This window comes from Periplaneta americana, chromosome 4, assembly GCF_040183065.1.
Source record: "Periplaneta americana isolate PAMFEO1 chromosome 4, P.americana_PAMFEO1_priV1, whole genome shotgun sequence".
Lineage (NCBI taxonomy): Eukaryota > Metazoa > Arthropoda > Insecta > Blattodea > Blattidae > Periplaneta > Periplaneta americana.
The window spans coordinates 152338118-152353145 of NC_091120.1; positions in this window are offsets into that span (position 1 = coordinate 152338118).

A 15028-nucleotide genomic window follows, 5' to 3' on the forward strand; every position below is an offset into this window, starting at 1 on the left:
TCCTTAATTAAGGCCGGATGAATTTATATATATATATATATATATATATATATATATATCCATTTACTTATTTACTTATTTATTCATTTATTTATTTATGTATTTATTTATTTATTTATTTATTTATTTATTTATACACGGGTGATTCACGAGGATTTACTGACACTTACGGAGCTTGTTTCCGAAGACATTCTGAGTAAAAAAAAAAGTCATATAAACATGTGTCTCAGTATTTTCAGAATTACACTAATTTGAAGTTGTTAGTAAAATACCTTTTTCTTTAGTTTAAAGGTAAAAGAATATTACAAATAGAGAATGAACTATTCAGAAGTATCATTTATTTAATTGGCTAGTGTTCTGAAGCTAAAAATGTGTTGTTAATTGGTTTATACAATTTTTTTTTTTTTTTTTTTCAATTTTTAACTAAAATTAACTAAGTTACAACGTGTTCATAATTCTTGTGTTCGCTTCGTCTGCGATGTCCGTCGCGCTGACCACATTACCCCATCCTTCCAAACTCTGAACTGGCTACGGCTTAACGAACGTAGAAATTTTCATTCTCTTCTTCTCCTTTTCCAAGTACTTCACACTTCTACACCTACCTACCTTGCCTTCCGTTTCAGTTACCTGTCATCATATCATAATCTCTTCACACGCACGCAAAATAGCCGCATAATAGCCATACCAACACATAAGACATCATCGTATTCATCATCATACACAATCTCGCTCTCGCGCTTGTGGAATACCCTACCCAGTGACATCAGAGACTGTCGGAATTTAGTAGCGTTCAAAAGCAAACTTATTAAGCATTTTCTTACTGCGTAGAGTAGGTTTAATTTTTACTTAATCAATAAAAGAAATGCTTCTCTCTTCTTACCTTTTACAATAAACTGTCTAGCTTTCATTAATCAGTTAATCTTTTAGTACTTTCATTTTTATTGTATTTGTAAATTTAATATTAATTGTAATTATAATTGTAATTGTATTCTTAATATTGCAGTTGTAATCCCCTGGTAGAGGGGAAGAGAAGGCCTGATGACCTTATCCCTACCAGGTTAAATAAATAAAAAAATAGAATAAATAAAAATTGCATTATTGTTACGGACTTATCACAAAACTTGCTACAAATCATACGACTTCAGGAATTTGATTATTTACAGTTTAATTATGCATCCTCTGTTAATGGACAGTCATAAATAATATTTACAAGAGTGATTTGATTTTTAACAATTGTTATGATAAATCCGTAAGAAAGATATAATTTTGTAATTAAAAATAGAAAAAAATTCTGTACGAACCAATTATGGAATTCACAATACATTTTTAGCTTCAGAATACTATTTAATTTTAAAAATGATACTCCTGGATAGTTCATTTTTTTCCTGCAATATTTTTGCCCTTAAAACTCAAGAGTAATGGTATTTTTGAAACAACTTCAAATTAGTGTAACTCTGAAAATATTGAGATTAGGACAAATGTTTATATGACTTTTTTGCTCAGAATATCTTCGGAAATAAGCTCCGTAAGTGGCGGTAAATCTTGGTGAGTCACTCTGTATATATAACTCGGGAATGACGTACTGCACAGTATTCGTTTTGGTTTAATTCGACTCAGAATTAAGTCATGTTCTGCTACGTTTATATGAAATTGTAAATTTTAGAGACGTTTGAACAGAAATAAAAACCTATTGAAACTGGCAACACAACTGTTTTAGGCCTATAAATTCTGTCAGCTTTTTTAAGAGCAGACTCTATGACAAAACTTTCTCAACCAAATAACAGGCATTTCCTATATTTATTCTGCCTTTAATTTCCTCTCCAGTATCATTTACATGTGTTACTGTTGCTCCAAGATTTTTTAATTTTCCACTTCTTCAAAGAATACATTTCCAGTTTTATATTTACATTTCGTACTATATTCTGGTCATGAGACATAATCATATACTTTGCCGTTTCGGGATTTACTTCCAAACCTACCTCTTTACTTGCTTCAAGTAAAATTCCAGTGTTTTCTCTAATCGTTTCCCTAACACAATCATGCCATCCGCATAAACAAGCAGTTGATGTAACCCGTTCAATTCCGAATCCTCTCTGTTACCCTGGACTTTCCTAATGGCATAATCTAGAGCAGGGCTGGGCACATTACGTGATTCTGAGAAATGAGCGCTGTGTGCTTTAAAGAGCCGGTCTTGGGAGCGCTGTGACGTAAGCTTGCTGTACGTCATTCAGTGTCGGTGCAGTGGTGACTCTGAAGTATGATGGGGAACTTTGAAGACGGAGCTTCCGCTCATACACTAAAGCGTCCCGCTATTCCCAATGCTTTTAATGTATCATGGGAGGAGGAGTTCTTTTTGGTAGAGAGTAGTGGATTAGCAAAGTGTTTAATTTGGCATAAAACACTCCAACTGATTAAGAAGTTCAATATCCAACGACATTATTCTTTACAACATGCTACTGAATATGACAGATATGTTGGTAATGAACACCATAAATTAATACAACTTAAAGAAAATGTTTCTCAGGTATATTATATTAGAGTATCTATTTGATATTTATATTGCATTATAAGTTATTACACATTTAGTAATATATAATTTTAAATTATACAAATATTGTGATATATCATAGTATAGTATATTACAGTTTATGATATATAATATGATATATATATATATATATATATATTACTAAATGTACCTGAGAAACATTTTCTTTAAGTTGTATTACTTTATAGTCATATATTATATTATATTATATTATATTATATTATATTATATTATATTATATTATATTATATTATATTATATTAAGTAGGGGAAGTGGAAGCCATACGATTTCTCGTAGTACCGTGGTGAGGATATTGCAGTATATGCGTATGAGTTATGTAAATAAGCCTAATGATTTGTGTGTGTGCATAGAGCGAAGTTTATTTCATTAAATTAATAAGAGTGTTATAAAGTCTGTACTGTACAATGGATTGATGTGATATCTTTATAAACTATTACAGTATGTACTGACAGACTGAATGACTAGAACAACCGTGGCTCTTGTTATATTAATGCAGGGAAGGTAGCTGTAATGCGAGTCCGCCACTGCGTGAGCGTTCTGCTCCGGCTTGGAATTGAAGTGCCTTGCGGAGCGAGAGCAGCTCTGGCCGAATAAATGGAGCCGCTCTCAAGCCCGGCCCTGATCTAGAGCAAAGTAAAAAAGTAAAATTGATAGTGCATCCCCTTGCTTTAACCCGCAGTGAACTGGAAAATCGTCAGACAGAAACCGGCCTGTACGCTCGGGTATGTTTCACTCAGACACATTTTAATTAATAGAACTAGCATCTTTGGAATACTGAATTGAATAAGAATATTATGCAAAATTTCTCTCTTAAAGAAATCATATGCCTTTTAGAAGTCTATGAATAACTGATGTAGACTACTGTGCCCTTATACTCCCATTTTTTTCTCCAATATCTATATAATACAAAAACAAATTAAAGGGTTCAGAGCCATAGTGGGCCAAGCGCCATTTATTAAAAACAGAGAAAGCAAGGTTTAAAGTTAAGTGAATACCATAGTTTAATGAAGACTGACATATCATTTAGTTTTAATGTGTATACTTTATATTACTTGCTATATGTTTCCATTGAATTATGGTAATAACTTCGTTTTAACCCATGTTTTCTACGGTTTTAGTAAATGGCGCTTGGCCCACTATGGTTCTGAACCCTTCAATAGATCAATAGTCGATCTATTACGCCTGAAACAACACTGATGATCACCAATAATTTCATCTACATATGGAGTTAATCTTTTCAAAAGAATGTTCGATAAAACTTTGTACGACGTCATAAAAAGTGATATTTCTCGAAAGTTACTACATAAATTTCCACTAATTAATTTAATTATTTAGTATGATGTAACAATTACACTACATACTACAAATTGTGAAAGATAATTTAGTTGTATGAATCTTGTGAAAACTGAAATTAGAAACCGCCTTTCAATAAAAAGAGTTAACGCTCAGATATCAATAAATCTTGAAGGGCATTCTGGTAAAGAATTTGATTTCTCAAGTGCTTTCCATGTTTGGAGTGTCATAACAATAGACTATATTAATATTATGTAAATTCAGGAATAAGTTCTAAACACAGATATAATGATCCATTTATACTACTAGAAACAACAACAACCAAATTTCTTGGCTTAAAAATCGATAATGTGTTAAATTGGAAAAATCATATTAAAGAAATTGCCCCCAAACTAAATTCAGCATGTTTTGCTATTAGATCTATGCAAAAGATAGTAAATATCAATACCTTAAAAACAATATACTTTGCATACTTTCACTCGGTAATGAGTTTTGGAATAATATTCTGGGGAAATTCCACAGATAGTAACAATATATTCCTACTACAAAAAAGAGTAATTAAAATATCAGTAGGTGCCAAATCTAGGGAATCTTGTAGGACTATTTTCAAAAAACTACAAATGATGCCATGACTTGTCAGTATATCTTTTCATTAATAATCTTCCTCTTATGTAATCATGAAAACTTTGTAACTACTCGTAATTCAACAGTTCATAGCATAGATACACGTCAAAAAAATGACTTTCATACTCCATCGGCAAGTCTATCATGCTATCAAAAAGGAGTGCGTTATATGGCAGTAAAAATTTTTAATAGCCTCCCTATCGATATAAAAAATGAAACTCAAAACATAAGATTATTTAGGGCCAAATCAAAGAAGTACCTAATTTCTCACGCCTTCTATTCTGTAGGAGAATTCATGACATTCAGCAACGTTTCATGAAATTGATACTAAAACTTTGTGTTGTACTAGTAGACTAAGGTGGGTGCTCCTGTTATGGCCATGTTCCTGATATGGCCACCCCCCTATTGTGAGTTATTAACCAAAAAATCCGCTAAATTGCAGCAGCATCCAGTGAAAGGGCGTCCTGGTATGTCATTTGATCGTTTTCCATCCAGTCAGGTTGAGCAATATAGCGTCAGTTGCCTGTTTTGCGGTTTTCATGTGACCTCTTCTTATTTTTCTCTCGTAAGTCTCCTTTGTTTTATGCATGTTTTTCAAAGACTTGTTTCATGAAAACCATCGTACTCCATTCAGTTTTTAATGTTCTGTTGATTGGTGTTGTAGTTGATGGCGTATCTTTTACGAGTTGTTCATAATAAAACGATTTTCGTGAAAGCTTATCTGCCTCCTGATATGGCCATATCAAATGCACCATGGCCATATCAAGTTCATTTCACTTTTATTTTTTCACCTGACAAATTTACATGCCTTAGAGCTGGGATTACGCAACAATTTTGTATTTTAAGAAAAACAACTTAATTTTTATGGAAAAACCTGTTTTGACTAAACTTTTGAATTATAAAAAAGATTATTAAGTGTCATTTTTTATTCATTTTACACCAAAGTTATTTAATTTTAACACAACTGCGCTATCAAACTGAAAATAATCACGATTTCTAGAACATGGAACAAGGGTGGCCATATCATATGCACATGTTCCTGATATGGCCACTAGGTAGACTTTTGAAATTTGGAACTTTTTGGACAATTAAAGCTATTTTATGAGGAAAGGAAATTGTTTTAAGAAAGTCCATTAGACTGAGAACGAGCAAGAAAAAAGTGGTTTACATTTTTTTTCAAAATGGCGCCTAGAAAAATTCTCAAACCTTAGCATGGCCATATCAGGGACACCTACCTTATATTGTAAACCTGTTCTGTATATATTCCATCTAGACTGTGACTATAAATTAAGACTTTATAATACTATTAAGTTTTTTGACTTGTTCCATATTCTAGCTGTGAAGCAATGTATGAATACCATGGAATGTTAATAAATACAATACAATACAATACAAAAGAGGTTACAAATGTGCACTTCTACTGAATCGGTTCAAACCTGGGACCTCTGCATTATTAACTTCACTTCACTACTTGTAACTATTAATCTACATTCTAAAAGAAATAGATTATATCTTTAATGATTCAGAGTGCTGACAAGTTATATGGAATATATAGTAGATATAGCTATCACTATCAAAACAGCAGAGGAGGGGGATGGACCATCAGGAAGACCCCGGGGGGGCCTGGGAGGGGGGCTACTCTTCAGACACAGGCGTCACGATTCTCCCCTCCTCTCTCACCTCCATTACCCCTCTTTGTAATTTTTATTGAAAATTATAAATTTAACCGCTAACGTACGTTGCCCTTTACTTATATAAAAATTACGTACGGCAGGTACAGTCGTTTCAACTAACTGCAGTACCTTACATCTCTGCCTTAACAAGAAGACATTCGAAGAAGAGAATTCACTTTTAAGGATTCCGTGACATCATGGGCATTATTATTATTATTATTATTATTATTATTATTATTATTATTATTATTATTATTATTATTTTAAAATCAAAGACATCATATAAGTAGCAATTGCTGTTCTATTCTGAAATTTTCTACAGTAATCCCACTGGAGGTTTTGATTTACCTAGAGAAAATCAAAACTCGAGTGGGATTTAATTGACTATTACACTATTAGAAAATAGAACATTATGCAACGAGCCTATAATGGTAGTAATTAAGACGCAAGTATGATTGTTTATGAAAGGAGCGCAAGCGAGTTTCATAATTTTCATACGAGCGTCTAAATTACCATTATAGGTACGTTTCATACGACTTTTTATGCTCGACCATATTTCTAACTTGAAATTATTTAAAATTAGGTCTTCTTACGGTTATATGCGAACTGACCTGAATTGTGAGATGTGCGCAGACGCGAAAGTATTGATTTTTTCCGAGGCCGAATGTCATTGACCTTGGCAGAGAATAAGATGAAGATTACTCTGATATAACCTGGAAATTGATTTAGAATTGAAAAACGAGATGACAAATTGAATTTATTTGAATATTATTTACAATTAACCCTAATTATTATAGTAACAGAATATAACCTTCTGCGACAGTATTGGATTTCCAGCCTCCGTGACTTTTCGCTAATTGTCTTTCGATTGCATATCCGAGAATAATCGATATAACGGTACAAAGCTGACTTGTCATTGGCTGAACACCTGAACTTTAATGAGTAGGTGTACTTTAATGGCATGCATTAAAGAATGCTACCAGGTGTATAATTACTACATTTCGGCATGGTCGAGCATAATAGTACATTATGCAACGAGCCTATAATGATAGTAATTAAAAATCGAGTATGGATATTTATGAAACGAGCGCAAGCGAGTTTCATAATTTTCAGACGAGCTTCTTAATTACAATTATAGGCGAGTTTCATACGACTTTTTATGCTCGACCATATTTCTAACTTGAAATTACCGGTATTCGGATGTATACATTTTATTTGTAACTGACAAGATCGGAAGTGACCTTGTTCTAGGTCGTGAATTGTGAGATGTGCGCAGACGCGAAAGTATTGATTTTTTCCGAGGAACAATATTGTCATTGACCTTGACATAGTCCCGTTAAACTTGATAATATTATAATATTATAACCTTGATTATTGAATTCTACATTGAAAAACGAGATGACAAATTGAATTTATTTGAATATTATTTACAATTAACGCCTCCGTGACTTTTCGCTAATTCTCTTTCGATTGCATATCCGAGAATAATCGATACTTGCGGTTTTATAACGGTAGAAAGCTGACCTGTCATTGGCTGAACAGTTGTAACCTGAGTCGTCATTGGCTGAAAGACCTGACCTTTAATGAGTAGGTGTACTTTAATGACATGCATTAAAGGTCTGCTACCAGGTGTATAATTACTACATTTCGGCATGGTCGAGCATAAAAGTATATAAAGATTAGAAGGAATAAAGTAGGGTTACTCTAATACAATAAAATACTAATTGACTTACTGACATACTAAACTGTCTTGAAAATGTATTATTGTACCATCTACATCACTACAAATATTCCACTAGATGGCAGTAGTGTGTTATGATCAGCTGTTCTCTTGTTACCAGTTGTGCCAACTGTACAATCTTTATTGAACTCTGTGGACGATTACTAGTCAAAAACGCTTTGTTGATTCATCTTCATTTTTTATTAAAACAGTTGCATTGCACTTCAATTGTTGTTGTTTAGTCAATTGTCCGAAGATAGGTCTGAACCTCACAAGTGATACCAACAAGGCACCACTTATGAGGCAACTAGGCCAAGAGATAATGGGGTAGGGTGGCCAGTTCGTTTCCCCTTCCATTGCATTCATCACCGATTAGCTACATATTACACTAATCAAACTTCAGATGCATACAAACAATTGTTCTTCCTCTGATACATATCGTCAAGTGAGATGTACTGCCTGGTAATAGATGTACATATCAGCCAGAACCTCAATCATAGGTATTCCACTGCAATTATTAATATATATTAAACAATCTCTGATACATGAATATCCATTATCTCAAACAGCTGAAGTTATAACATAACCTAAATAATATAAACGAGATAAATTATGGACAATTTTTAATTAAGGATTAGGAAATAAACATGAATCAAAAGTACAATTAATGAAAGTATATGTTGGAAAACAAAGAAACAAATGCTAGGGAGGTGATAAAAATTCTAGGATAAGCAGCCATGATTGGTTGAAACACGTCGTTCCGTACCATTTTATTGGTCAAATGTATTATGATGTAGTAAAAGTGTAATAGTCATAGAAAATAATGTAAGATTGTTTTAAGACATATGTTCGTGGTTGATGCCATTAACAAATAACATAGACCTTCAACTCAATGTATACTTTCGAGATGCTATTGAAACGATGTTGAAGCCATGCCAATGCTGGTAAAAATCGTAACTACACAATCCGATCAGTATTACAGGTGTCCACAATTCAAACAATATTGTTACTACTGTAGTATTTTTCGTATTGCTCCTCAAAGGAGCGTAATGGTTTATCAGTGTCAATGATATGTTTAAGCACAATATGCATACCATATAATTTTTATATGATATATGGATATATACCTCTGTTGAAGGCTCTGGCTGATACGTACTCTATTACTAGGCAGTAATAGTGAAATATGCGGTGCATGAAATGGAGGGGGAGGAACTAGACGCTCAATCCATTATCTCTGGCTTAGTTGCCTCATGAGTGATGTCTTATTGGTGTCACTTATGAGGTTTCAACCTGTCTTCGGACAGGTGAATAATACAGTATGTCCGCAGAAACATTCCGGGGTTATAAACTGCTATAGCGTCGCTGTCAGTTGCCGGATTTATACGAAACTGGTATCATTGGAAAGAAAAACTCAAAAATTTTTATACCTACAACAAAGACACTCGATGTGTGCTCCACGTGTCACGCTGCAGACATCAAGGCGATATTCCCACTCATGCCACACACGTTCCAACATATCTATAGGGATGGACTCGATAGTGGCAGTGATACGAAGTTAGAGCTCTTGCAGATTTTGAGGTAGTCGAGGTATATAGACAAGATTCTTTATGTGACCTCATAAAAAGACGTCACAGACGGTCAAGTCAGGAGACCTCGGAGGCCAGTTGCAGAAGACATTATCTTGGTTCCCAGCGCGCCCAATCCATCTTCCTGCAAGTTCTTCATTTAGAACATTCCGTACATCAAGATGCCAGTGAGGATGTGCTCCATCTTGTTGGAAGAGAAATTCGTTGCCTTCTTCTTCCAATTGTGGAAACAGCCACTTAGTAAGCATATCAAGATAACTCATACCGGTGATTGTTCTCTTGAAAGAAAAATGGGCCATACACTTTCCGTTTCGAAACGACACAATACACATTTAGCTTAGGGGAGTCACGTTCAACCTCCAAAATGAAATGTGGATTCTCGCTCCCCCAAATCCTAACATTGTGCTTGTTTACTTTTCCACTGACGTGGAACGTTGCCTCGTCACTAAAATGAATTTGGTTGAAAAGTCTTCATCATCCGCCATTAGTGTCAATAAATTGCTGCAGAATTCACACAGAATTGAAAATTTAACATTCAGATCATTTAACACAATTTGCTTATACCCAACAATGCCTTAATGACAAGCGAAATAAAGGAAACGGCGTTTTTTTCTTTCTTCCTGTGCTGCCATCTGCTGTTTCGGTCAACAATTATCAATTACGCATCTCCTGAAATTCTTTGAGCTGTTCTTTCTAATGAAACCAGTATGAATTTCGTAAAACACATAGTGACAGAATTAACGCAGTTTATAACCTCGGAACGTTTCTGCGGACACACTGTATAATGATTGAACGTTCAACTGAAAACCATTCACAGTACATTCCGTCTGTTACTCTAAATTTACAGGAACAGAGAATGAAAGGGGAAAGGTGAAGAAGTAGAAGAGAATCAAGGCAGAAGAAAGAATCAGGGAAGAATGAAAGGGGAAAGGTGAAGAAGTAGAAGAGAATTAAGGCAGAGGAAAGAATCAGGGAGAACAGATATGAATGAATGTTAGCCATGATGTCCCATGTTGGGCAAAGGCCTCCTGTGATGGGGTTAGAACCCCCTCGACAGGGATGGCTCAAGTGTACTCGCTTGGTGAGCCAATCCAGGCGAGCTTGTCGTGTATACTACTTTTGTGACATGGTTAATAACCCTGTTCAACTTTAACTAGTCTCAGCATTCTGTTCTTTGTTCATTTTTTCCTTGCACTACACACATTATACTGATACCGGCACTTTGACAAACACTGATTGCTATTTACACTATTTACCTGACACTTTCTCAACACTGACTTTACTATTTACAAAACTTATCTTACACTTTCACTAATACTGACTTTACTATTTACAATATCTTAACACTGATTACGTTATCTATTTACAATGACCTTCCCTAGTTCTTTCCACAAAACTCTGTTCTTTGCTGTCCTCGACCATTGTTTCCCCACCTCTTTGGTAAACATGTCAGACCATCTGAGCCATGGTCTTCCCTGTCCTCTCTTCCCGACGTAGGGGTCCCACATCGTGACTGCATGGGTCCATCTTGCCTGGTGTAGTCTTGCCACATGTCCCCTCCAGGTCCACTTCGTTGCCGTGGCTCGTTCTGCTGCGTCAGTAGTGTTCGTCAGTCTTTGCAGAGTGTCATTTGTCATTCTGTCTGTACTTGACAATAATATTAATCACGTCTGCTTTCCTGGCAAATTTGACAACATGCGTATAGAGGGACAGAAGAAAAACGAAAGAGAATGGGAGAGTAACGGCGAAGGAGAAGAGAATTAAGACGGAAGAAAGAATAACAGAAAGATAGAAGTACTTAACAAGAACTTTAAAAACAATATTGTCTTTTACTACATAAATTTGACAACATTTACAGAAACAGAAGAAAAATTAAAGGGAGAAGGAAGGAATAATTGCGAAGAAGAAGGAGAAGAAAATTAAGACAGAAGAAGGAAGAAAGAATAACAGAAGTAATTGATTAAATGGCGATCTTACTCGTGTTAATTGTGTAAGCATGTGCGGCTTACAGCTGTTTCGGTGTTTCTTCAAACCATCCTCAGAGCCTACTAGATCGCAGCGTCATCTCGAACTTCGCTGCCTGTTGTGTGGGTGCGTTCGATTGTTGAAAAGTGTTGCAATGTGGTGTCAAATAGTGTGTGTGTGTTCTGAAATTGATCTGTGTGTTGAGAATTTGATCAGGGTGTGTTTTAGTGTGTCTGTATATTTCATATTGTTCTAGTGTGTTGAATTATTGGTTTTTGAGTTGTATGTGTAGTATTTCCATGTCTGTATTTATGTTATTGTATGTGTGGTTAGTATTAGTTATATGTTCGGCATATGTAGATGTATTGTGTCCTCTGGTTATTGCTTTAATGTGTTCTTTGTATCGAGTTTGGAATGATCTGCCTGTCTGTCCAATGTAAAAACCCACACAACAGGCAGCGAAGTTCGAGATGACGCCGCGATCTAATAGGCTCTGAGGAAGGTGTGAAGAAACACCGAAACAACTGTAAGCCGCACATGCTTACACAATTAACACGAGTAAGATCGCCATTTAATCAATTATTTATATTGAAGTGTTAAAGTAGCGTACGAAATAACAGAAGGATAGACCTACTTGACAAGAACTTTAAAAGCAATATCGTCTTTTACTACATAAATTTGACAACATTTACAGAAACAGAAGGAAAATTAAAGGGAGAAAGAAGGAATAATTGCGAATTAGAAGAAGAAGAAGAAGAAGAAGAAGAAGAAGAAAATTGTAATAGAAGAATGAGGGAGATAATTGAATTATTGCATTGCGGAAACCTTAATTACACCTGCTTTGATGGTACAAGAGAATTGAAATAATATATGCCGGGAATAGAACCCTAGTCCAGTCGTCTGTCGAATGTTGTGCAGCTGTGAGATGACAAAAGGAGGAGGAAATTTAAATTATAACGTACGCATGTATTCTGCATTATGTTACGAACGTGGCCGGCACGTCTTGGACACACGCTCAGAGGTCACCCAGCAGCTGTAATTGCCGCGACACACGACAATAGTTGAGATGAGGAAGCCTGCACGAATGGCTGTCACGCGAAACGTCTCGTGTATCCAGCGACCTCTCTTTTGCATCTGGGCAAAGATTCTGTTCCACCGCAAGCATCTCTTTATTTAACGCATTTTCAAGACAACAGAACGTCGGCAAAAGCAGAGAAACTGCGGAGTATTTTCCTCTATCATCATCATCATCATCATCATCATCATCATCAGATAAAGAAGAAGAGTCTATGTTTTAATGAAAACAGGATTCCATTTTTAAGGCATAGTTAAACTTCAAAGATCATCTACTTTCTCGAACCCAATATACTTGGCTTCAGAGTGGTCCATTGGAGTTAAATCGCTCGCTTGAACTCGGTCGAGTGTCGCACCCTCGAGTGAGATACGATCGGTCGTGATACGCTCGTAATAAATAGAAGCACAGTACAAGGTCATCTCACCGACATGTCTTATCTTGTATGGAAGGCGACAGATAAGATACACATATGTTTTGCTCACACGGTAAAAATAAGGCTTTATTTTCTGCGTTTATGACAAACGTTTAATGGAACAGTCAATGGAACGTACCAAAACAGGAACATGGAGTTATAAATAAAATAGTATGAAAAACTTCGATGTACAGTTATTATTGCTAATTAATAATTATTCAATATTTGATTTACCACATAATTATATAATATGATAGGTCCATACATAGTGTTCCGCCTATATACTGCGACAATATAGAAACGTTTTACAAAATATTATTGATATAGCAGTAGATTAATAACAATATTAGTACAGAGATAACGTCACAGAAAATATAATAAAACGAATAATCATGCTGCACAACTGTTACAGACGCAAAGATTGATACACTAATTATTATTATTATTATTATTATTATTATTATTATTATTATTATTATTATTATTATTAATTATTACTAGAAAACTTGATATAGTTCTTGCATTATCGTGATTGTGTTCTCGTTTATAATAATTACATTTACATCCAATAACATCTATCAGATGTGGCAAAAACAAAATCACTCCTGCGTGTTGGGGGGGGGGGGGACATTTACCTACAACATTTATATTACTTTTTAAAGCAAGTTTTGTAGTTGTACTATGGAGAGGTTAGTTAAACACTGCAAAGTTTTGAAATGATAAACATCTATGATGTTACTACACAGTTCATCACTGTAACAAGAACGAATGTCTAACGCTCGCCTTATACCGTTCGAGGATTTATCGCTCGTGACAATTTTACCCATCATGCATGTGCGCTACCTATCGGATTATGCTATGAACTACTTGGCGCTTGAGCGAAAACGTCCGATCCAGACCTCTGCTTGGCTTACTTACAAATGGCTTTTAAGGAACCCGGAGGTTCATTGCCGCCCTCACATAAGCCCGCCATCGATCCCTATCCTGTGCAAGATTAATCCAGTCTCTATCATCATATCCCACCTCCCTCAAATCCATTTTAATATTATCATCCCATCTACGTCTCGGCCTCTCCAAAGGTCTTTTTCCCTCCGGCCTCTCTACTAGTACTCTACATGCAGTTCTACAGTGAGGCCACAAATTCCCGTTACCCCAAATGTAAATTTACTTTAGTTTATTTCTGTTTCAGATCGTATGAACTGAACGATGACTGATACGTCTAATTACACCATTGAGCAAACGTGTTATTGCAAGTTGTTGGGTGCATGAAAACAGCAATGCTCCGAAAAATGTCGCACAGAACTTCACGGCGTATTATCTTTTTCCATGATAATGACGGTGCACACACTGAGCATATTGATATTTAATGTTCAGTATCACAGAAAATAACTCAAATTCATTGTGAGTTTTAAATAAAAACTACTATAAAGAATTGTCGTTCATTTTGTTTGTTTATAATAGGGGTAATGGGACTTTGTGCCGTCACAGTAGAATCGTCCATACGTGCTACATATCCTGCCCATCTCAAACCTCTGGATTTAATAATTAATATTTGAGGAGATCCGGTGCTGTGGATTGAATTCGGCGTAGCTCAGTGGTCAGAGCGCTTGGTACGTAGAACCAAGGACCCGGGTTCGATCCCCGGCGCCGGAGCGAATTTTTCTCCTCAAATATTAATTGTCAATATTACAGATATTATTCTGTCTGACAAATTAATAAATCTATAATAGTCTGGATTTAATGTTCCTAATTAAATCAGGTGAATATTACAATGCCTACAGTTCTGCGATGTGTAACTTTCTCCAGTCTCCTGTAACTTAATCCTCCTTAGCCCCAAATATTTTCCTAAGAACCTTATTCTCAAACACCCTTAATCTCTGTTCCTCTCTCGAAGTGAGAGTCCAAGTTTCACAACCATACAGAATAACCTGTAATATGACTGTTTTATAAATTCTAACTTTCAGATTTTTTGACAGCAGACTGGATGATAAAAACTTCTCAACCGAATAATAACAGGCATTTTCCATATTTATTCTGTGTTTAATTTCCTCCCGACATAAAAAGACACAAAATAAGCAGACCTTAGCTTCGCCACTGGAGCGGGGTGTTT